Source organism: Ursus arctos, unplaced genomic scaffold (genome assembly GCF_023065955.2).
Source record: "Ursus arctos isolate Adak ecotype North America unplaced genomic scaffold, UrsArc2.0 scaffold_8, whole genome shotgun sequence".
Lineage (NCBI taxonomy): Eukaryota > Metazoa > Chordata > Mammalia > Carnivora > Ursidae > Ursus > Ursus arctos.
The window spans coordinates 39,542,369-39,564,863 of record NW_026623100.1 but is presented as its reverse complement, the minus strand read 5'-3'; the positions used below and the strand labels follow the sequence as shown (position 1 = coordinate 39,564,863).

Below are 22,495 nucleotides of genomic sequence, written 5' to 3'. Positions count from 1 at the left end.
TTCTCTTTCCTTGGGATAAATAAGAGGAAGAGAATGTGAGCTAAATAGGTACAACTGGGTTTCTTTCTTTTCTTATTTTATTTGTGACTTTTCTAGTAAAATACCGGATGTCCCAATACATGTCTCAACACGTTATAGCAACCTCACTCCATTGTTTGCTTTAAAAAATATGCATTTTTCAATAACAAAGTAAAGCTAAGGTTGATGACTCATACTCATTCTTTTTTCTTTTTCAAAATAATATTTATCAAGCATCTCCTGTATTTGAAGAACTATTATAGGCACTAGAGATACAGCAGTGAGCAAAATAAGACCCCTACTTATTAAGCTTAAATTCTTGTGGGGGACACAGACAATAGGAATGATATAATATCAGAGAACAGTAAGTGCTCTGAAGTGTAAGAGCATGAAGTGGATAATGTGAGCAGGGACCTGAATGAAGAGAAGGAGCAAACCATGTGAACACCTGAGAGAGGCTAGTAGCATAGGGACAAAAACTAAAGGAGCATCAGTAGCCCAGCAAAATCACCAAGGTTCATACTGGTATATTTAACAAACTTTTCCTGTGTCCCTACTGTGTACCAGGCACTGTTCTGGGTGCTTACGCTAAAAACCGTTGGGGAGGCCAGAATTTTGCTGTCCATAAGGATATGGAAAGAGAAAGGTATATTTCTATCTGCTGATTTCTTGTTCCCTCCACGCACGCCCCCTCATCATGATTTTTCAAGATCCAACTTCATTGGTCTTTCTTCCAAAAAGTATTTCCCGTCACTCGAGCCAAACTGTGGCCTCCACGGCATGCTTTCAGAGAACCTGGTGCATATTTGTATGAAAGCGCTCATTATGCTTGATTATAATCATCTCTTGCTTGTCTGCCTTCCCCACTGGACTGCGCACCCCTGTAAAGGCGAGCTCATCACTGTATTCACCTTTGCACTTCTGAGGCCCAGCACAAAATCTGGAATATCCTAGCTCTTGATAAATACAGAAAAGTGGTGAGACTAAGGGGTTGGGGGTCTTCCCACTTTTTTGATTTTTCCATCTAAATCTTCTGAAATAAGTCTATTTGGGGTTTACAATGGGAAAGCAATCCACTTTATTTTTATTTTTTTAATATTTTTTTCCACTTGATTTCTGAAACATGAATGCATAGACTATGACCAATTCTTACTTCCTTTACACAAATTTTTCTACAGAATGACTGAAAAGAGGCATTGGTCTCGAATTAAGCTAACACCTACAGTGACAGGAAATGGTGAGACTAACTCACAGGAAATCATGATAACAATGTAGTTATCATGGCTAGGAGATCATGTAATACGTTTTATAAAGATTTTCATCCAAATGGCTCGGGGGAGGAAAGTTGCTTCTGAGCTCTCTGGAAAACCACAGCATTCTCAGGGCTCTGGAAAGCAGAGCTCCGCAACATTGATGTTAGGCTGCTCTCTGGTGGACCCAGCACCACACAGCAAGGCTGGGAGTTCGAGGTCCACTCCACAGTCTTTCTGGAGATTCCCTTCAGAAGGCTTCTGTTACAACTGAATGGTACCCTCTGCAAACACCCCAGAAGATAAGTTGGAGAAGAAACCCTGGAGCAATATACCAGGTGCTGATATTCCAGACGGTCCTTTGCTTATGAATCCTGTTCTTATTACTAACATGCATGAAACATTCAGGTAAGTTTTCTCATAATATTGTAGGCTGTGTTAGTTCAGGTGACCAGAAGCCTGAGGCTTGCAGGAAAGCAATGACTGGTCAGAGGCCACACAGTGCGTGTGTTGGATGTTTCTCTGAGCCAGTCATGGAGATGGAATAGAGAAATAATTTATTCTGCAGAAAGCATGACGGTGCAGAATGATGGCGGCTGGGATGGAGGCGTGCACCGCGGCTGCCGTGGCACGCGGGAGTGCATCCCGCCCATACCAGGGCAGTTGGGAAAGTTTTGCAGCAGGAAGGAGAATTGCACTGAGCCCTGAAGATACAATGTCTATAATTGAGGAAGTCCGAAGACTGGATCAGTCAGGAGGCTAGAGAAGGGTATCACCCCCCTCCCTGACACACAAGCAGATATGAGACTCCAGTAGGAAGATGGACAGATGGAGAATGCTCTGTTCTATAGGTAGTTCTGGAGTCTTCACCATATTGGACAAGTTTTCTGGAAAGTTGAGTTGCTGCTTTGGGCAATATAAATATATATTAAAACCAGTAACCGATACTTTAAAAAATGTATTACAGATATCCTTATTACCAAAATCAGATCTTTATAATATTCTCTGGATTGTTCCTCCTCCTGGTCCTCGATCTTGGAGCATAGCAAACCAAACCTGACCACCCTCCCAACGGAGTCCCTAATTATTCCTGTTTCCAATTTTAATAATATTTGGAGGAAACGACAGAAATTCCTTCAGTGGTTCATTTCTTTTTCATTTGCCTCCTTCACCAAACTGAAATTATGACATCAGGGATCAGGCCTGAGCTCTCTGGGAAACACTGCATTCTCGGCTCTGGAAGGCGGAGATCCGCATTGCTGATGGTTAGGCTGCCCTCTGGTGGATACAGCGCCGCATAGCAAGGCTGGAAGTTCTAGTTCCCGAGACGAGGATGGGCAGGTGGAACCAGGGCATGTAAGGATTTGGAAGTCATAATGATTTCTTCTTTAGGAGGGCACTGAGGGCTGTTCAGGGATTTAAAGAAAAAGAACGACAAGGGTTTCATATCCCAGACGAGCACCGCTCCCCCCCCCAAAACAAAAAACAAAACAAAACAAAACAAAAAATGACAAGGTCTGGTTTGCACTTGAGTAAGGTCTTTGTCACTGCAGAGTGGAGAACGGATTGCTGCCAGAGTTTAGGGAGATGATTTAAGAGGTAGAGGTGGTGATCCCAGCAAGACGGTGATAGCGCCCTGGACTCAGGTGGCATCTGAGGGCCAATGAGAAGTGACAGAAGAGAGGACAAAGAATCAATAAGCCCTGCTAATTGACAGGGTATAGGAAGCTTCTCACTCCTTCCTGGGCAATTCAGTGGGTGGTGGCATCATGTGCTGAGATAGGGGCTTGAGGAGGGGAGCAGATTTGCCTAAGTATGCTTTGGAACCATTGACTTTGGGGCGCATGTCACCTGCAAGCAGAAAAGTCCATTAGGCACCTGGGTGACTCAGTCGGTTAAGCATCTAACTCTTGATTTTGGCTCAGGTCATGATCTCAGGGTCCGAGGATTGAGCCTTGAGAAGGCTCCATGCTCAGCAGGGAGTCTGCTTGAAGATTCTCTCTCTCCCTCTCCCTCTGCCCCTTCCCCTGCTCACATGCTCTCTCTCTCTCCTAAATAAATAAATAAAATCTTTTTATTTTTATTTTATTTTATTTTTTAAAAGATTTTATTTATTTATTTGAGGGAAAGAGAGAGCACAAGCACAGCAGGAAGGAGCAGAAGGAGAGGGAAAAGCAGGCTCTCTGCTGAGCAGGGAGCCTGATGAAGGGCTCCATCCCAGGGCCCTGGGATCATGACCTGAGCAGAAGACAGAGGCTTAACTGACTGAGCCACCCAGGTGCCCCAATAAAGTCTTTAAAAAAGAAGTAAAAAAAGAAAAGTTCACTAGAAAGCTAGAGGGGAGCCTGGAGCTCAGGAGAGAGGTCTGGGTGGGGCAGCAGCCAGTGGAACCATGGATATGAGGAGGCCACTCTGGAGGGGCTGGTATGTGAGACAGGGAGGGGGCCTAGGACAGAGCCTGGTGAAGAGCAACTTCTAGGGAACACGTAGGTAAAACGAGCCATAAGGGACCCAGAGAAGGAGCTGCTATCTGGAGCTGCCAGAAAGCAAGAAAGCTGGATGTGTGGGCATGCTGATGGAAGAGAGGAGGCAGCAGACGGATGGTCAGTCAGCACCAAAGCCCTGGCCTGCCTGCTGAGATGAAGCTGACAACTGGCTTTTGATGTCGTTCCAGAGAGTTGAGTGGTAACCTCAGGGAGCACCGTTTAGTAAGAAGCCACATTGCTGGTGTTCAATGAATTAGTTCTTCTTAGAGAGCATATGAGAGTTGAGGGATTGATTTTTTTTCTTAAGCAGGCTCCACGCCCAACATGGGGCTTGAACTCCTGACCCTGAGATCAAGACTCCCATGCTGTACTGACTAAGCCAGCCAGGCGCCCCCAGAGTGGAGGGACTGAAAACACTGAGTAGAGATGTTACAGAGTAACTGGCTGAGATACAGCTAATTAGCCTTAGTGCTTTTTCCCCCCACCGGCACTGGAAGGCAATGTGAGTTGGCCTCCCCTCTTTCCAACCCCCAGGGAAATCCAGAGCTTATGGGTTTTAGGACCCCGAGAAGATCATGCTTCTCCTGGGAAGACAAGGGTAGTGACCACTGTTTGGAGAAGAGGTTGCAGCCCCCAATCTAGAGAGAGTAGCAGATCTTGCTGCTACTGAAGAAGGGGGGCTGGGGGCTGGAGGAATGCACAATGTGTGGGCAGAGCCCCTTGCCCACTGTTAGGCATATAGGAAGCTGGATGCGGAAATCACTGTGAGATGCCAACTGTCCAGAAGAATTAGTTTTCCTAGAGACTGAATTTTGCTGAGACGTGAGGAATACTAGCCTGAGAAATATGTTTTCTAATCTGAAAGGAAAAGTCATAAAATGTAATGACTTAGGCTCCTATTTTCTGTCCTAGGTATTTGTTTATACAAACATATCCCTGCATTTTACTCCATGTTAACTAGAGAATCAAGGAGGGAAAGTAACAAGCTGCTAGAGAAGGATAATTTCTAATTTTATAATAATGTTCATTGGTTTGCTATCACAAAAGTAGCACATACTTGAAGGAAGGAGGATTTGATTTTACCCTACTTATCAGTAAAAATAAGTGAGCCTGTTGCTGTTTCATGGTTACCGGTAGAAAACACAAGGCCACTGGACTTTATTGCTCACGACAGAAAACAGCACGAGCATCAGCATGTTTGCCAAGTTCCCTTTGCCCCCGGATCCCACGCGGGTGACACCAGGGGTAAATGGACGGGTGCACATGCAATGGGTATGCTTTGCAGCTGAGGAAGAGTGAACTTGGTGAATCCTGCTTTTATAGCAAACAGTAAACAAGCCTATTCTTTGTCCTGGGGAAACATGACCTTACCCCTCAAGGCTGCTTCCTGCAAACGCAACCCTGAGTAATGAACTGGATAAAGAGCAGCCAGAGCTTTGCACTCTTGGCATACCCAGGAAGACATGTAGGACCTCCAGAGACTTGTGGAGGATTCTCTCTCCCAATAGGACTTATTACAGGAAAGGTGAGAAAAGAAATAGGGTAAAATCTACTTCCTACTAACATTTTCCACCAACTTCGTTGTTAATTTAGTTCTACAAAATGGATCCAAAGTTGAGCGAGGTTTATGGGCACCCACTGGAGTCACACATCAAATTCAGGTGATAACATTCTTGAAACTGTGACACAAATACTCCTGTTAGGGATAGCTAAAACTCCTCATACATTATTGGCCTTACTACTTGGGACTGGGTTGACTCAAATGGGTCTCCATTTCCCCAAATCTCAAGGCTGATACTTCAGGTGCCCACAAGATGGTGCTAATGCCCTCTGTCTCAGAATGTGATGAGCATTTCCTCACGGAGCCTATGACTGCCCACTTTCAAGCCCTTGTCTTTCACTTGCATGCTGTCTCCCCAAATTTCAGCAAGTCCCCCCAAAATGGCTTCAGATAAGGACTGCTCTCTACAGCAGAACACCGCATTCAATTCTGAGCTCAGAAGGCCCCTGTTCCTCAAGCTGTGTCATATTTCAGAGATCTTTATTTTTATTATTTTTTAAAGATTTTATCTATCTATCTATCTATTTATTTATTTATTTTAAAGATTTTTACTTATTTATTTGACAGAGAGAGAGGCAGTGAGAGAGGGAGCACAAGCAGGGGGAGTGGGAGAGGGAGAAGCAGGGTTCCCACTGATCAGGGAGCCCGATGTGGGGCTCGATCCCAGAACCCTGGGATCATGACCTGAGCTGAAGGCGGACGCTTAATGACTGAGCCACCCAGGGCCCCTATATTTATTTATTTGAGAGAGAGAGAGAGCACACCAGGGGGAGTGTCAGGCAGAGGGAGAGGGAGAAGCAGGCTCCCCGCTGAACGGGGCTCTGGGATCATGACCTGAGCTGAAGGCAGACGCTTAACCCACTGAGCCACCCCAGAGCCCCATATTTCAAAGATCTTTACGTTGCTCCATCACCTATTCATTATTTCCTCTTCATTCAGTTTATTAAATATATATTGAGATGCTACCAGACTGGAAATTCTCCTAGGCACCAAGAGCTCAGGCTTCTGGCCTCAGGAAACCAAACCCGAGGAAATCTCAAGCAAGTATTTATAAACCAAGTGTTCATTATGATGGACGTCAATGATGTCATGTGATTTTTTTGGTAATAGCTAAATAAGATGCTATTTTACCTTTCAAAATTAAAGATGTGGGCAAAATGATTGCTTGATCTGTGTAAAATCCTTGGGAGGAAACTACTGTATTTATATACCTTGATAGTATTAGCAAAGATGCACATGTGACATTAAAAATGTAACAGAAAATGAATTGAGCAGAAAGTATACAAGAAAACATCAACATCTCTCTTGATACTCTTACAAAGGAAGCAAATGCTCAGCTTGAACAACTAAGTAAATAAACCAAGATGAGATCTGAGAAGAAGACCATGACTTGGGTTGTGTTGTCACCCTGTCACTTTCCCAAGGGAAGAGGAGACAACACAAGCCACTCAGGTAACAACACAAGCCAGCCTGGCTGTCTCCCTCAGTGTGACAGCTCGCTGTCCTGGAAGCCAGGGAGCTGGGGGCCCAGAAATACCAGTAGCACACGTTAGAAATAATCCCTAATGGGGTGGTCACGTCATGGTCCCCAACCTGTGCAACCTACTCTCCTAGCAAACACTAACACTTTGGAACAAGTTGGTTTTTTTGTGTTTGTTTTTGTTTTCAAGAAAAAACTTCCTGGACTCTGTTGATTAGTATTTCTTAATGAAAATTTTAATCTCCTAGTTCCGTATTAGCAAAATTCCATTTCATAGTTGGTTACAAGCCACTAAGTTTAGCCTACAGCACTAACATTCCCTCGGTCAATCGGTCAATTTATCAAAAAAGAGGTGAAGGGCTGCGGTTGGTGGAGACAGAATTTTGTAGTGAATACATCTTTGAATGGGCAGAAATTTAACTAAATAGTAATCAATTAATGCCACTCCCAGCCCTTTCCTCTGATGGGCCTTGACATCAGCCAACCGAGGGAGTGCCCTCAGGTCAAGAACACACTTGCAAAAGCTGTGTGTTAGGTGTGACTGCTCCCAGTATATGCAAAGAATGCTGAGTTTAATAACTTGTTCAAAGTCACTTTCACTCAGCAAAATGAGTGTTTGATTCAAACCAGGTCTATCAAATCCCCAAATCTGTGCTTTTCAGGGCAGGGAAGAGAGAAAGTTTGCTGAACGTGTGAGAAATGGAGGGTGGAACACCAATCCTTACCCCTTCCCAACTCCAGCCGGTGCCCCAACCAGCGACCTGCATGTCTACTGCATGTCTCGAGTATCTGACTGAGATTATATTCAAAGAAATGTGTGTGTTGGTTGAAAAGAAAAGAAAAACACCATGCATTGCACGACTCAGATATTTTGAGGCTGAGTTAAATAAGACTGGATGATTATTATCAAAACTCTCAGCCTATAACAGCTGAGAAGCAGCTCGGGTATTTGTTGAACCTGGAGATTTCCAAGCCCCACCCTCAGGGATCTGATGGAATGATCTGGGGAGAAGCAGAGAAATTTGTGGTACTAATGGGTACCCTAGGAGAAGTTGATGCAGGTGCTGACAGAGCTGCATTATGAAAAACTTAGCAAAGATATTTTGAAATGAATACAAGCCGTGAATGCAAGAAATTGTCCGATCTTCCCCAGTTGATACACATATGTCACCCCCTTGGGAAATCCCTCCTTGAACTCAAGGTCCAGCAAAGACCTGTCTTACATCCTGGATGTCTACCCTGATTTGAGGTTGGGGAGAGGATAGTTATGGCAATGGGAGAGAGAAGATGAGTCTTAGAATCCATATCAACTCCTTCATGTAAGACTGGGAGGCTAATGAACAAGGGACATGTAGAGGGCAAAGTTAGGGTGTTCAAAGCCAACAGAAGGGAGATCCCCAATCAGAAGAATAAGGGAAAGAAACAAAAGAAATGAACAAAGCAATTCTCCTCCTGAATAATATCGAGTAGATCTCTTAGGAACTCAGAGGTGGGCACATTTCTAATCTACAAATCATGGCTTGACAGCTGGCTTTGGGCCAGTCCTTCTCTGCTGGGAGCGATGTTCTGAGAATCCTTCCTCCTTGGACTCAGCATTAACGACACATCCTAGGAAGGATTAAGGACAAGAATGTGAGGTCCATGAAGCAGCAGTGATGGGATTAGCGGCAGCCCCAGGGTTCAGTTGCGGGAGGAATTAGACGCAGGTTTAAAATATATTCTAAAGTTTAAAATATATTCTAAAAAGGTACAGCAATGCGTAGGTAGGGGGAGCTTGAAGCTGTGTTTGTTGAGGACTTTAGGAGACATTGACAAAAATTATAATCTGCATCCTATGTATCTCCCAGATAGAGATAAGCGAGAAGGGTTTGTGGTTTAAATGCCTGTCCCCAGCCACCCAGCCACATGGGATAGAACTTCATGATTAGTTGGTTTTATTATCTTTCCTCCCCTTGCTGTTTCCCCCAGGAGAGACAGACGCTATGAAGGTTCCAGTGTTGTTAAATTTGCACTTGCCAAAGTTTGGTCCAGCTCAGGTCAGGAAGGGTGTGCTGTTTCTGCGGCAGCCAGGACTATTGGCCACAGACGATCTGTTCAGTGGGTCCTCAGGGCCAAAGGCAAGCTTCAGTGGGGAAGCAGGGCTGACCTAGAATGACCCGTGGTCTGTGTGTGCTGGCGGGTTGTTTCCCACAGATGCTACTAGTCCCTGAGTGCTTCCTAAAGCTGGTTGTTCCCCCTCAATCTCTTGTGTGGGATTTTTCTCCATATGTTTCATACATGTCCAGAGACTCCTGGCTTGCCGGGCATGGCCACACAATTTCCCACAGGGATCTCAAATTCACCATGTTCCAAACTGAATTGATTGTTCTCTATCTACCCAGATCCGCTTCTGTATTTCTATCTTGGTGGATGAAATACTCAGCCCCTCGGCTGCCCAAACTACAATGTTTGGAATCCTCATTGACTCCTCCTTCTTGGCTACCCTGGGTCAATCAACCGAGACCTTGTCTTGTTGGTTTTACTTCATAAATACTCCTCATACCCACCCTCTCCTCTGGATCTTTGCCACTGCTCTGGCTTTGGTCTTCATCATTTCTTCAGTAGATTTGCATTTGCTTCCCTACTGAGCTGTCTTTCAAGGGTTTTCAAAGGAGAAAAGGCTATTGGCATTTTGGGAAGGACAGCTGTGCATTTGTGTAAAACAGTTCCAGCACTCTAGGACTTCTAGCTTGCGTGCATGACGTGTCCGTGCCCTCTGGTGGTAAGAACCAATGTCTCCTCCCACACGTGGTGCTAGAAAGGAGTTGAATGCTGGTCAGAGACCCAGGGATACTGAGGAGGAATGTGGAACCACAGGAACCAGCAGGGGTGACCTGAGAGACATCTGGAGGTGAGACCCTGTGCCCTGAGGGGGCTTTTATACTCTCCTAGGGCAGGACTACGGAGGCTCCTCCGAGGGCCTGGATGCAGCGACCTCACATCTCTGCTTGTCCTCCTTCAATTGTGTCTTCAGTTTCCTTCTCGACCTCTTCTTATCCTGTATGTTACCCCCAGGAGACTGATTTTACATGCAAGCCCCAAATGTCATGTAAATGCCAATTTCTCCCGACCTTGTGTCTCTGGCCAAGATATCTCTGCTGACCTTGGAATTGAGTACATGAAAAAGATGGCTACTCCAATCGATTTAAAAAGGTATAAACTACTCAACAACAAATCGTGTCCAATACGTACGGGAAAAGGTTGAAATAGATCCTTAACCAATTATGGAAATACACTCTTGTGGGTTAACGAAATTAATAGAAAAATGACGAAGTCATAGAAGAAAATACAAAAGGCACGTACCTTCTGCTGGTTCCAGTTGAAGATGGCGACGGAGGAAGATCCTGAGTTCACTTCCTCCCACAGACCTACGGAGTCCACAGCCGCGTAGGGGAAGAATTTCCTCTGAAAATAACCAAAAGGCTAGTTGAGCAACGACTACGCATGGAGCAAAGGAGAAGAAAATCACCTCAAAGAGGGGAGGCGAGGGGAGGACACGGTCTCGCCCTGAACCTTACCCCCAGGGCAGCGACCAGCGACCGGCAGGGAACTCGAAATCTGGAGCTTCTCCTTGAGGAGTGAAGGGTTCCAACCCCACACCAGCACCCTAAGTTATAAGACCTGCATCGGAGAGATGAGCGCCCAGACACCCAGCTCTGAAAACCAACAGAGCTTGCGTGCCTGAGAGGCGCGAGACTAGCGATCTGAGTGAGACTCGGCTCTTAAAGGGCCCGTAGGCTGAGACTCCCGCCCCAGTGCCCAGAGCAGAAGCAGTGACTGCCCAGACTTCAGGAGAGAGAGGCTCATTTGCTTATATTAAAGTGTCAGTCCGAGTACAGCGTTTAGTCTACCACACACGGCGAAGAGCCTGCTGGAACACAGAGACTGGCGGCTGCCCTCCTCACGCTCTCCCTCTGCCTTGCTCTAGCCCAGTGGGGGTGGCAGAAATGGGTGAGGGAGGGTCAAAAGGTACAGATTGCCATATATATATATAACAAAAATGAAAAAAGCATGAAAAAGATCAAACCTGATTATATCAATATTGATAACCTCTGAAGAACACAAGATGCCATAAACAAAATTGAAGACCGAGTAGGACAAATACCCAGAATATATAAAGAACTCCTAAAAATGAAAAAGAAAAACATACAACTGAATATTGAACTATACGAAACACATGAATAGGCATTCACAGCAGAAAATGACATGAATGACTGTGAAACATGAAAACAATTTTCATCTAGTTAGTCATCAGGGGAATTACAGTGAAAGCAATAGTAAGATTATTTCCTTTCTCGGGTTGCCTGGCTGGCTCAGTTGGTAGAGATGCGACTCTTGACCTCAGGAAAGTGAGTTCAAGCCCACATTGGGCATGGAGCCTATTAAAAAAAAAAAGATTATTTCCTCTCTAGATTGAAAGAGAGAGAACACGAGTGAGGACAAGGTATTAACCCACATACTGCTAACGGTATACAATTTCAGTCTGAATTGAAAGGGAATTTGCCAGTATCTCAGAACTTAAAGTATACATATTCTCTGACTCAATAATTTCACTTCTTATCTACTCCCCTGCCAAAAGTCACAAATATGCACAACACACAATGTTCATTGCAGTGCTGCTTGTGAGCAAAGCATTGAAGGAAACCTGATGGCCAAATATAATATGGCACATCAATGGCTAAATATACTATGGTTCGTTCTATCTTAAGATACTATGCACAGATTTAAAAAATAATTATAAACATACGTACTTATGTGGACATTCGGTGAGAAGATACAGGTCCCAAAACAAAACTGTATCAATATCTTGTTATATAAAGGTAAGCAGAAAAGAAGTGCCTTGCCTGATAAAGCAAATTTTTGGTATAGCATGAGTAGTCATGAAGGAGTTAAACCTTTAATTTACATTTTTGAGAATTTTGCTTCAAAACACACCCTTAGTATTGCCATAAGAAAATTGGAATAAAGGAATATACCAGATATTACGTTTTTCCTTTACTGAAAAGGGAAAGGAATAAACCAAGAGAATGAAGAACAAAACGCAAGCCATTAGGTCAGAAAGGACTCCATCAGCTGGGGTTCTCGCTCTCATCCTTCCTAAGGCAAGAAAAGACCAACCAGCAAAGGCAAACACTAGCTCCACCAGGTGGCACCACTGGTCAACGCCGCACCCCGCAGACAGCAGGCACGGCAGCGCATTCTTGGGGTTGCTGATGCCCCACACGTTCATGATGTTCAGACACCTTCTCTGATAACATACTACATACATGGTGCCTGCACGTGTAGTCCTCGGCAGCGTCCATTTTCCTCCGCTGGGACTAGAAAGTCTATTCCTATGTCGTTGAGGGGGAGATTCCTCCCAGCCTCCATCTCCAATGCCCTTTAGAAAAATACATTCATTACAGTTGCATTCTGCAAATTTCTTTTAAGATTTTATTTATTTATTTGACACAGAGAGAGTGAGAGAGAGCACAAGCAGGGGGAGCAGGAGAGGGAGAAGCAGGCTCCCTGGCGAGCAGGGATCCTGACACGGGGCTCGATCCCAGGACCCTGAGATCATGACCTGAGCCAAAGTTAGCAACTTAAAGGACTAAGCCAACCACGTGTCCCTCATTCTGCAAATTTAACAGAGCACTTTGGACTCTATTATTTCTTAAAGAAACTTTGAGTCATAAAGGACCTAATTAGCATAGTACCACCCAAGTACCAACCAGAAGCCATTATCACCCAACTGCTACCAGAACCCTAACTCAGTAGCTCCTCACCACACCGGCTTCCCAGCTGCTGGGGGGCTCCTCCTCTCTGTAGTGAGGGGATCCTAGAAAGTCCATGTTACCTCCACTAGAGAAAACTGGGTATGGCTTACGTGTAGATGTGAGGTTATTTCTAATCCTCCTTTGTGGCAGGGGTTCAGTGTCACTGGAGATTCTTAACACTCAGAACAGCACGAAGTCTACAGTCTCTTTGTGTTTCCTCAACATTCAAGTGGAGGGAGTGAGTTGGCAGTTGATATGAGTCTCAGCTACAGTGAAATGATCTGAACTAGAGATAAGGTCCACTTCTGAGGAAATACAAACAAACATAAGTATTAGAATCATATTTTGAGAGATTTTTTCCCCCTCTTGCATATTTCCTTTCAAAATTTTCTGAATTGTACCCCCAACCACCTCGGTCCAAGAAGCTGGGCCAGTTTAAGTTGAATGAAGAGTTCCCTTGGGTGGGGGGAGCTAGGAGGAAGTCTGGTGTTGGAGTCGGAAGAGTTAGGAGGTTTCCAGAAAGGAATGGCCACAGCCTCCCAGTGGTTCCCAAGGCCTGAGGCCCAGAGGATCGAGTGGGTCCTGAAGGGAGGGCCCGTGTATGATGTTACCTGGGCAGAGTTCTTGGGTGAGTGGGGGAGTAAAGGGTGATAGGACTCCAGGGAGATCTTAGGGGACCTGCGGCCAGTGAGCAGGCAGTGATCCCCCCGTGGGGGAATCGATGGTTAATTCTCTACAACTGCCAAGAGGAGGCGGACCCCGGTGAGGGTGGGCGGGGATGGACTGGAATGTATTGGGATTGAATTTCTGCTCTTCCTTACAGACGTCTGCGCTCCTGGTGGTGCGGGGACTCCAAAGAGAAACTGAGTTAAAGCTAGATGAAGCTCTGTCTCTTTCATATGAATCTGAAGACTGACACTCCTCCCTCACAGGTCTTGTTTTCTTATCAATGCTTCACCGTCATGCTAACTTACCAGGAGACTCCTGGAAACATTTTTGCTTATTCCATCATGAGAAGGCCACATGACTCCATTGTTTTCTGAACGAGGTCTGGAAGAATTATAGATGTGGAAGGAAACAACATGCTCGGTTTAAAAGTATATGCGACAGAAGGCACGGGGCATGGAGGTTTGACTGCAAGTAGAGAATGTGGCAGCCTTCAGTGAAAGGATCACACATCCATGTACTCATTCTGCACCAGTACCTAGAGAATCCCTCAGGGCGCCACAGAAGCCTTTCTCTTGCTTCTCTACCAAGGATTTCCTGACCATCCTTCTGGACTAAATTTAAATCTTACTTGCTCTACGAAACCCTGTCCAACAGCTCGAAGAAAAAAAAAATTAGCTCTTTTTCCTCTTTGCTTCTAGAGCATTCTTTTAAACTTGTGTTATGTTTTTTGTGTTTTATCGCTATTATTTGTTTCTAAATTTGTCTTCCTCTGCAGAGCGTGTAAGAGAAACACTTTGTGTTGTTTGGATTCGACTCAGTTAGATTCATGATGTTAACTAAAGTGTGCACATTGACTCATGAGTGGGTTTTGAAAACAGCAGACTGCGAGCAGTACATTTTAAAAATGAAGAAGAGATCAGAAACCGTCAAAGTGATCCAGACATTATAAGGATGAATAATGCCTCGTGAAATTTGTTTCTATTATCTATTTGGATGTTCTAAGTCACAATAAAATGTTCCTCTTATTGAGGACAATTTAAAAAAACAAACATTGGAGGCTCAGACATTTGGGGTAGACCCTAGGAAGAAAGCTATAGCCAGAGATTCTGAACCTTTCAAACTATGAGGGGACCTACACCATACAGAGAGCAATGGGTCAATGGATACAAGTTCAGAGCTTAAATGAGCAAATAAAATAACTAGGGATTATGTTATGGAGGTCAACAAGCTGTCTGTGAAGACAGTAAATATTTTAGGTTTTGTGGGCTATAAGGCGTCTGTCACAACTACTCAACTCTGCCACGGTAGGGCAAAAAGCAGCCACAGATAACACGTAAATGAATATGACTGGATTCCAATAAAATTTGAATTTCATATATATTCAGGTATCATGAAAAATTCTGCTTTTGATTTTTTCATCCGTTTAAGAATGTAAAAGCCATTCTTAGCTAATGGTGTTTTAAAAATATACTTTATTAATAGAAAATTTGAGGTCTAAAAAGGCCTACACATCAGATGATTGCCATTAACAAGATAGTTTGTTACTCACGGTTCCCAAGAGGCAAGGGCCCACCATGCCATGGGCTGGGAGGACACACAGGGAAGCATTAGGGTCATTCTGGAGGAATGGGGGAAATTGCAGGCAGAAGCCTTTCCTGTGGTTTCTGTGGGAAGGAATGAGTGAGCCTGGGTAAGCAGGTTTAGGATTGGCTAGTTTGAATAATTTCAGCAAGCTCGAGGGCGTAGGGTCTGTTCCTGGGTTATCTAGTACCGGGCCCTGGGGTGAGGAGGGCAGGTGGATTGTGGCCTGGAGTGAGAACCTAGTAAAGGGGGTGGTTGGGGTTGTAGGCGGTGGACTGGTTGGTTTATATTTGAAAAGTGCACTCATTTGTTTACCGTCTCTAAGAATTGGCTAACTCAGGGAAGGCCAGCCCCCAGGTGTCAGAGCATCAGAATACAGCAAAGACAAGACATGGTTATGACACATGGGCCATATAAAAACAGGCGGCAGGCCCGATTTGGCCCATGGGCTGTGGATTGCCATCCCATCAGCTAAGAGCCCAAAGATAATGTCGAATGTCAAACACACAGGTGGTGTGAAAAATAAATACTTCATGATAAATTAATAAATGTAGTAAATCATGAAGCTTCTTGATTCTTGCCAGCAAACATGAAAGAAAGAAATGATAATTTATGATAAGAAACACCTCTATCCATTCAAACTTAAGGAAGACCTTATCCTATTTGGCCTCGGTATTCTGTTCATTCTGCTCCCTTAGTCCCCAGAACACGAATATTCCCTGACTTGCTCTATCTTTACCGAGAAGGGCAACAGCCAGAGAAGGGAACTTGAAATTCTCAAAGTAGTTGTCAACACGGTTCTAACTGCACAAGCCTTCTAGTAAAATATTAGTGAGATCTCTATCATCTAAGAATTTTACCCAGACTGAATTAAAGTTTTTGGAGTGCATAATCTAATTATAGCATTGTGAATTCCTTGAGGGCGAGGATGCTGCGTTCCTCTCCGTTATTGTCTTGTTCACGTCCTTTCACTGGCTGCTCAGCGCAGTTAGGAGAAAATTCGAAGACCAGCCTGTGGCCGAAGCCATCTGGGATCGGGTGCCTGCCCCGCCCTTAGTACGGATTCTTCTCTGGGCAAGTGCCCCCTCATCAGTAGCCAGGGAGGTGCAGGCCCTAGATCCCAAAGGTGTCCAGCCTCTTATGTGCTCTTCCTTCCGTCTACAGTCGCTCCCGCCCTTTCCCCGGCTCATTGCCCGCTCTGGAGGTCTTACCCTTCTCATCTCCATCGGGTGCCCGGCAAGTCCAAGGGCTTGACGCTGAGAAATCACAGCTGCCTCTTCCCATCCTTCACGTGGCTGTTTGCACCTTGTCTGTCCAGTGATCAGTCCTACCACCTTCCGCCCTTGGTTTCTCCTGCTAGGCCCCGGGTCCTTGGGGGCAGAGGGCCTGGGACACATTCACTGCGGGGATGGATGAAGGAAGGAGCAAAAGCGAATGCATGGCAGCCTGAGGAAGAGGGAGAAGTTTTGAGTGCAGGGATCGGAGTGACCACCGTGTTCCGCGTATGGGCCCCGAAGATCCCTAGTGGCTTTGTAAATCCTGATTCACATTTGACAGCGTTCGGGGAGCAGCAGCTCCGCTAGAAAAGAGCCTCATGCAGAGACTCTGTGAGGGAATTCTCAGCATGCCCAGGGAGAGAGGGAATTAGAGGGAACTGTAGGGCCTTTAAAGGATGATCATAAGCGTGCGTATGGGGGCAGCCAGGAGCCCTCAGGGATGCTCCTGCAGGGGTGGAGGGGGAGACGCACAATCCTTATTTAGTGCAGTCTGGCTAGATTTTCACTACACACTGAACATTTTCCACAACGATAACCTTTCTGCCCTATTTACTTCACTACCACCCACACATCAACCGATGGCTTTACTGCTGTGTGTAATCGCTCTATTATCCTGCTGGGTACTATGTATAAATGAGAGTATTTACACTGGTCGGTGGATCTGCGATTCCTCCTCCTCTCTCCTTTATTTTCAATCTGTTCTATAATATGTACGTGTTCATTTCGTAATGGTATGAGAAACGAAGTCACAGTCCATACCCAGCTCTCTCCCCATCGTGTGCTCTTTGCGTAGTGTGGCTGCTGTAACATAATATCCAGCTTGTGGGCTTCAGAGCCACAGCGCTAGGGTTAAATGTTGTGCTGTGTGACTTTGGGCACCTCACTTAACCTCTCTGGGCCTCAGTTTCCTCCTATGGAAAATGGGAATAACAATAGCACCCATCTCCTATAATTTGTTATGAAGATTCATTGAGCAAATATATGTACAATATTCAGAATGGTGTCTGCAGAAAGGTAAGGCCAAAGTTAATATTAGCTATCATTATTATTTGTATATGACGTTAATACCTAAAAAGAAAAATAGCCTAACGACAAGAAATGGTTATAAAAATGTTTACAGGGGCGCCTGGGTGGCTCAGTCGGTTGAGCGTGTGACTATTGATTTTGGCTCAGGTCATGATCTCAAGGTTGTGGCATCATCGAGCCCCATGTCAGGCTCCATGCCCAGCAGGGAGTCTGCTTGTCCCTTTTCCTCTGCCCCTAGCCCCATTCTTTCTCCCTCTCTCAAATGAATAAATAAATAAAATCTTTTTAAAAAGTCTCTTACAGTGTTGTGTTGACTTACGAACCCTTAGAAGACTTTCCATTCAAAATCACAAAAATTAAATAGTTTTGTTGCTCTAAAGCCCTGGGCTAGCTATGGGAAGAACCCAGTTCTACAAACTGAGTCCTTGGCTCTGGAAAGCCCTATTTGGCTCTGTTTAGACTGCCCTCTGGTGGAGACCTTGGAGGAGAGCAGGAGGCTAAAGGACCACTATATTCTCACTTAACACAATAAAACAAAAACACATGCACACAATTCCCCTTCACGGCTTGGACAAAGTGATTTTTTAATGGAACTCTCTGTCTCATTAGCATGGGCTGGAAGCAGATAACAAGCTACAGCATGGGCTGAAAGCAGATAAGCTGTGGCGTGGCCCCAGGATCCGATTGTCGAATATGCTCTCCTTGTGAGGTCCGCTGATCTCTACCATGCTCTTCAGGGCACAAAGCATTGGTTCAATCCTGACAGCAACTCTTGGGATGGGCACACTGATCCCCATTTTAACGATAAGGACACTGAGATTTATAGAGAAGCAATGACGTGCCCAACATCGCACATCAATGTATTGGGTCGTCTGTTATTCAATATGCAAGTAGACCCAGGGACCAGGAGCTGAATAATCCCCTGACACGGGCTCCTAGCGTGCTATGAGAAAACCATTATGTATAGTGGTTGCTGGCGTGTAAGGTGGCCCAGGGGACTAGTGGAATGCTCAGAAATGGCATTTATACAGAGTTGGGCAGGAAGAGTCCCTAGACTCTTGGAGTGGAGCAATTGAGCTCAGTCTTGAAGTAGGAGTGGCACCTTCCCAGGTGACCAAAACTGGGGAATGTAGGCCTCCCGACCTTGTAAAATCTCCCTCGTAATAGAATACCTTGTAATACACATATGACTCCGCCTAAACTAACTCTAATATATATTTAATTTTTTTTGCTTTGATCATTAAATTTAACTTTTTAAAATTATCACTTTTCCACAAGCAATTTGAGTTCATTATTAAAAACTCCGAACATTACAGAAACAAAAATAATAAATATTTTGGTTTACAGATTTCAGATCCTTTTTTTCTGCATAAAGAACCATGTATGATTCAAACCCAACAAGACGTCAGGAACACTGTCCTGGGTGAACAAACGTGGATGTTCAACACAGTGTGAATGTTTGCAGAGTGTTAAACCCTGTGGTTGCACCACTGCATACCCTGGTCGATACCCTGCTGGTGGACATCAGGGCCATTTACTGAACAGCTCTGAAGCTAAGCCAAGCTGAGCTGGAGAACGCGGCCGAGATACAAGCAGCTGGGCGCAAACCAGGTAATAATTACTCAGTGACTCACCCTTGCCTTTCTTGTAAGTTATTTGCCTTAGATGGAGCTGCAATTTTGAAAGCTAATCTGGGTGTTTTGCAAGAAAAACAAATAAGCAGAAGTACCCTTTGGAGCCTTGACAGTCAACGTGGCTTGTGTGCCATGAAATCTCAGTGCCTGGCTGAAGCGGCCTGTGGGAGCAGGTGGACGTGGGAAAGCAGCAGACCTCTCATCTTCCTGAGGATGCGTTCGTTACGGGTGTGGATTCTGAAATGCAATACCACCCTGCAAAAAACCACAAAACATAGAAGATTCTCTTGGCACCTTATCTTGTTTTGAAAATGAAATTTGTGTCCACAAAAGTGAGGTGTGCTTCTCTCCTAATGAAACCTTACAAGATTCTCTGAGTTCCGACACAGACATGAGTGTTTTAAACACTCCCAATGGTGTGACCTTGAAATCAACATACCTTGGCTACTTCTTCCCTCTCTTCCCCTTTTCTTCACCCTCTCCTAGTTTTTTGAATACCAGCTTTGTGCCAGGGGTGTCGCAGGCACTGGGGATACATAATGGCAATGGGCAGAGCTGGCCTGTGGGGACCTTATGCACAGCCCCTGGCGCAGTCGACAAGTCTACAAATGCACACGTGAGGGCAACGTGTGTAGGTCCAAGGGAAGCACGTATGATTGTGTCTACGGAGGTCAAAGAGGTTCCCACAGGAGCTGCCGTTTGAGCTGCAAATTGCCAGGAAACAAGGGGAAATGCTTGTGCAAAGGCGCCAAGGGTGAAAGCATTAGTCCTACTCATGCAGAGAGCAGAACAGGCGCCTGGAGTGCTGGGAGCCTGTTGGAGGCTGGAGAGGGACCAGGGCTTTCTATGGTATGGAGGAAGACAGGTTTTCTGCCACACATGACAAGGGGGCACCAAAGAACTCTCAGTGAAGAAATTACAGTGTGTGATCGGTCATGAACTTTCTTGGTTCCTTGCCTCCCAGCATCCTCCACTCTGAAATGGCCTTCCCAATTCCATCTTCCATTTATCTGGCTAACTCTGATCATCTTACTCATTTCGGCTCAAATGTCCCTTCCTCCAAGAGTCTTTACCAGAGACGTCCCTTCTAGTTCTGACACTGCTACTCAGTCTCCACACCATGACCTGTCACGACGGTCCTCCGTCCCTGTAAAATGAGGATCACAACGTGGTCCCACTTCTAGGCAGGGGCAGGATGTAAGGAGGCAGGGGAGAGGGACTGCGGATGACGGCCAGTGCTGATTAATCTGTCCCTGGAAGCGGGACAGCAGCAGGGAGGGGACTGTGGAGCCAGGTCAGGGTCCTGAGAAGACTGGGTGCTGGATGGGGGTGGGGGGCCCTCATGGGCAGAGGAGGGATGGGAGTCATGGGGGGAGGAGTTTGGGGATGGTGGTGCAGCAGAGAGAGCTGGGAACAGCTGTGACAGGGAGAAGCAGGAAAGTTGAGGCCCAGAACTGCCACCTCAGCCTCCTCCTCTGAAGAGTGTTACAGGGCTTGGGGCAGCCCCTGGAGGGTGGTGTGCTCCAGGAGCTGGGCAGAGCCTCGTAGGGCAGGCCATCACCACAGAGCCCTCCGTGAAGAAGGAAGAGAGAGAGAGTGAGAGAGCCTCAAGGATCTCTGAACTCAAGGGCACCCAAGCCGCATTGATGCCCAGGGAACTTCCTGTTCCCACTAAGTGTCCCAGTGGAGGCACTAGACTCTCTAACAGGACTGGGGGGCTCTCGAGGGTAGAGGCTGTAGCTCCCCAGCAGGGCGTGGTGCAGAGAGAGTGCCCGGGAAAGGTTTGTTGCATATATTGTAACCTCTATGTTGAACAAACCCAAGTGGGACGTAGTCAAAATACATTTTTATTTTTGTTCTACCATCCTTTTAAAATGTGCCTAGGACCCTAGACTTTTCTGTTCTCACTCAGGCAGTAACTGTCTTGCAGTCACTTGGGTTGTAAATAGTCTCACTCAAATAATTAGAAAGGCTAGTTTGTGTAATAATAATGAAAACCATCAGACTGGAAATTAGCATTCAGTCTTGTCCCCTTCTCCTAGCTGTAGCAGAAGGTTGGTGAAAACCCGCTGTGTGAATGGCCTGTGGTCAGCTTCTTATTTTCTCAGCTCCTGCCCCCACAGCTTGCTAGTGAAGGGTGGCAATCGGTGGGAGGCGAGATAACTAGGGATCAAGACAGGGTCTCGTGTGGTGGGACTGCGGCTGCGGGAGCTTCGTCAAGAGGCAGCTATCTGAAACTAAGGCTCTCACTTGTCCTGCCTTCATGGACTCTTCAGAGACCCCCTGTGGCTCCCGGTGGCCGCAGTGCCTGTGATGTGGGCAGTGTGTTCTCTTTGGATGTCATTTCCCCGAGCCCCTGGCTCGCTGGTGGCCCACTGTGCACGCAATCTCACTGTTGGGGTCCCCTCAGCCTCCCAGGCTCTGCTGTCCGGCAGAGCTGAAAACCCCGCTGACCAGGCTCTTAGGGGCCTGGGAAGCACTTGCCGGTCCTCACTGATGAGTCCTGGGAAAGCAGCTCCGTCCTGTGCAGCCTCTCCTGTCCCAGCCTACTGCCCAGGCTGCCTCAGCTCTTGGAGCACTTCCTGCACCCCCAGTCTGTGGGAACACAGCGGGGAGGGCCTGCTGTAGCCATGGAAGGCCCCTGGTCAGGCTTGAGGGGAGTCGGCCGCCCCCTGCCCCAGCACTCCTTGAAAAGGAAGTGGGCACTTGGCCACAGTGGCCTGAGAAGAAATCTTTCTCAGCTCCTCCCCTCCCCTCCTGACACTGCACAGACCCTTCTGTATTCTCAATTAGGGGACAGGGTTCAGGGATCACAGAACCTGCTGGAGGAGATTTCCTCTGTGAATTCTAGATATGGGGACCTGGCTCACACCCAGCTCTGTGGGGCCCGGTGAGACAACGAAAGTCCCATCTGCCAGGCCATCTACATTGCAGCTGGAAATGCTGGCAGGTGGAATGTCAAGTTCAGGCCCTCTGAGTTCACAGCTCCTTTGCTCTGGCCCTCCTCCCTCACTGAATGTCTGTTCTGAGAGTCGGGAACCTGCAACCACCGGGGGACTGGACAGCCCTAACGTCTAAGCAGTCTTTATTCCGTTCAATGTGGTTGGCCTTTAAGTCATCAATGTTTAGGTGAGGCTATTGGCTGGGACTAAATTCAGCAGAGTATGGAAGTGGCTAAGATTGCTCCACAGACTTGCTGTGTAAATGTGGGCCTATCCCTCTCGTTTTTCCACTGCATGGCAAGTAACCTGCACCTACTTAGCAGAAAATCAGTATCTCCTTGAGGTTCGCCCGACTCACCTGTCCCAGCCGAAGGTCGGGGTGGGCGCGGGACAGCCCTGGGATCCGCCGCGGCCGCCGCTGCCGCTGCCCGGCGCTGCCACACGGTGGCGCCGTCGAGGGACTCTCAGCCTCCACAAAGCGGCTTTTGTCCGCGTCCCCGCGCCGCCGCTCAGGTTCTCCCAGGGAGGATGACCCCATTCCCTCAGCCGTAACCTCAGCCAGGGGTGACCCCCGCTTGAGCTCACGAGGTTGCAGCTCAGCTGAGTCCTGCCTCCAGTGTTTTTTCACAGCCGCCGTCCAGGTGCCAGCTGGTCCCAGGAGCCCCAGGGCAGCGCAGGCTCCCGCGAATCCTAGCGAGCCTTTGTTTTCCACTCCCCACACAAAGCGAGCTGTTATCACCTCCCTGTCTGGACAGGGGGCTACTGGCATCCATCTA

The 22,495-nt window shown here is 46.6% G+C and overlaps 1 long non-coding RNA gene across 2 annotated transcripts; it reads right to left on the bottom strand.

The window, feature by feature from the left end:
* Positions 1 to 7,009: 7,009 nt before the first annotated feature.
* LOC123000387 (uncharacterized) lies at positions 7,010 to 22,158 on the bottom strand. 2 transcript variants are annotated; one of them, XR_006408347.3, is made up of 9 exons: positions 22,078 to 22,155; positions 18,873 to 19,032; positions 16,052 to 16,286; positions 14,809 to 14,923; positions 13,565 to 13,640; positions 12,701 to 12,895; positions 10,353 to 12,214; positions 10,138 to 10,239; positions 7,010 to 8,403 (listed from the first exon to the last, which is right to left on the bottom strand). It is a non-coding gene; the product is annotated as an uncharacterized LOC123000387 (long non-coding RNA). The 2 variants fall into 2 exon arrangements; XR_007190865.2 differs by having other exon boundaries at positions 10,353 to 12,895; positions 22,078 to 22,158.
* Positions 22,159 to 22,495: the final 337 nt, after the last annotated feature.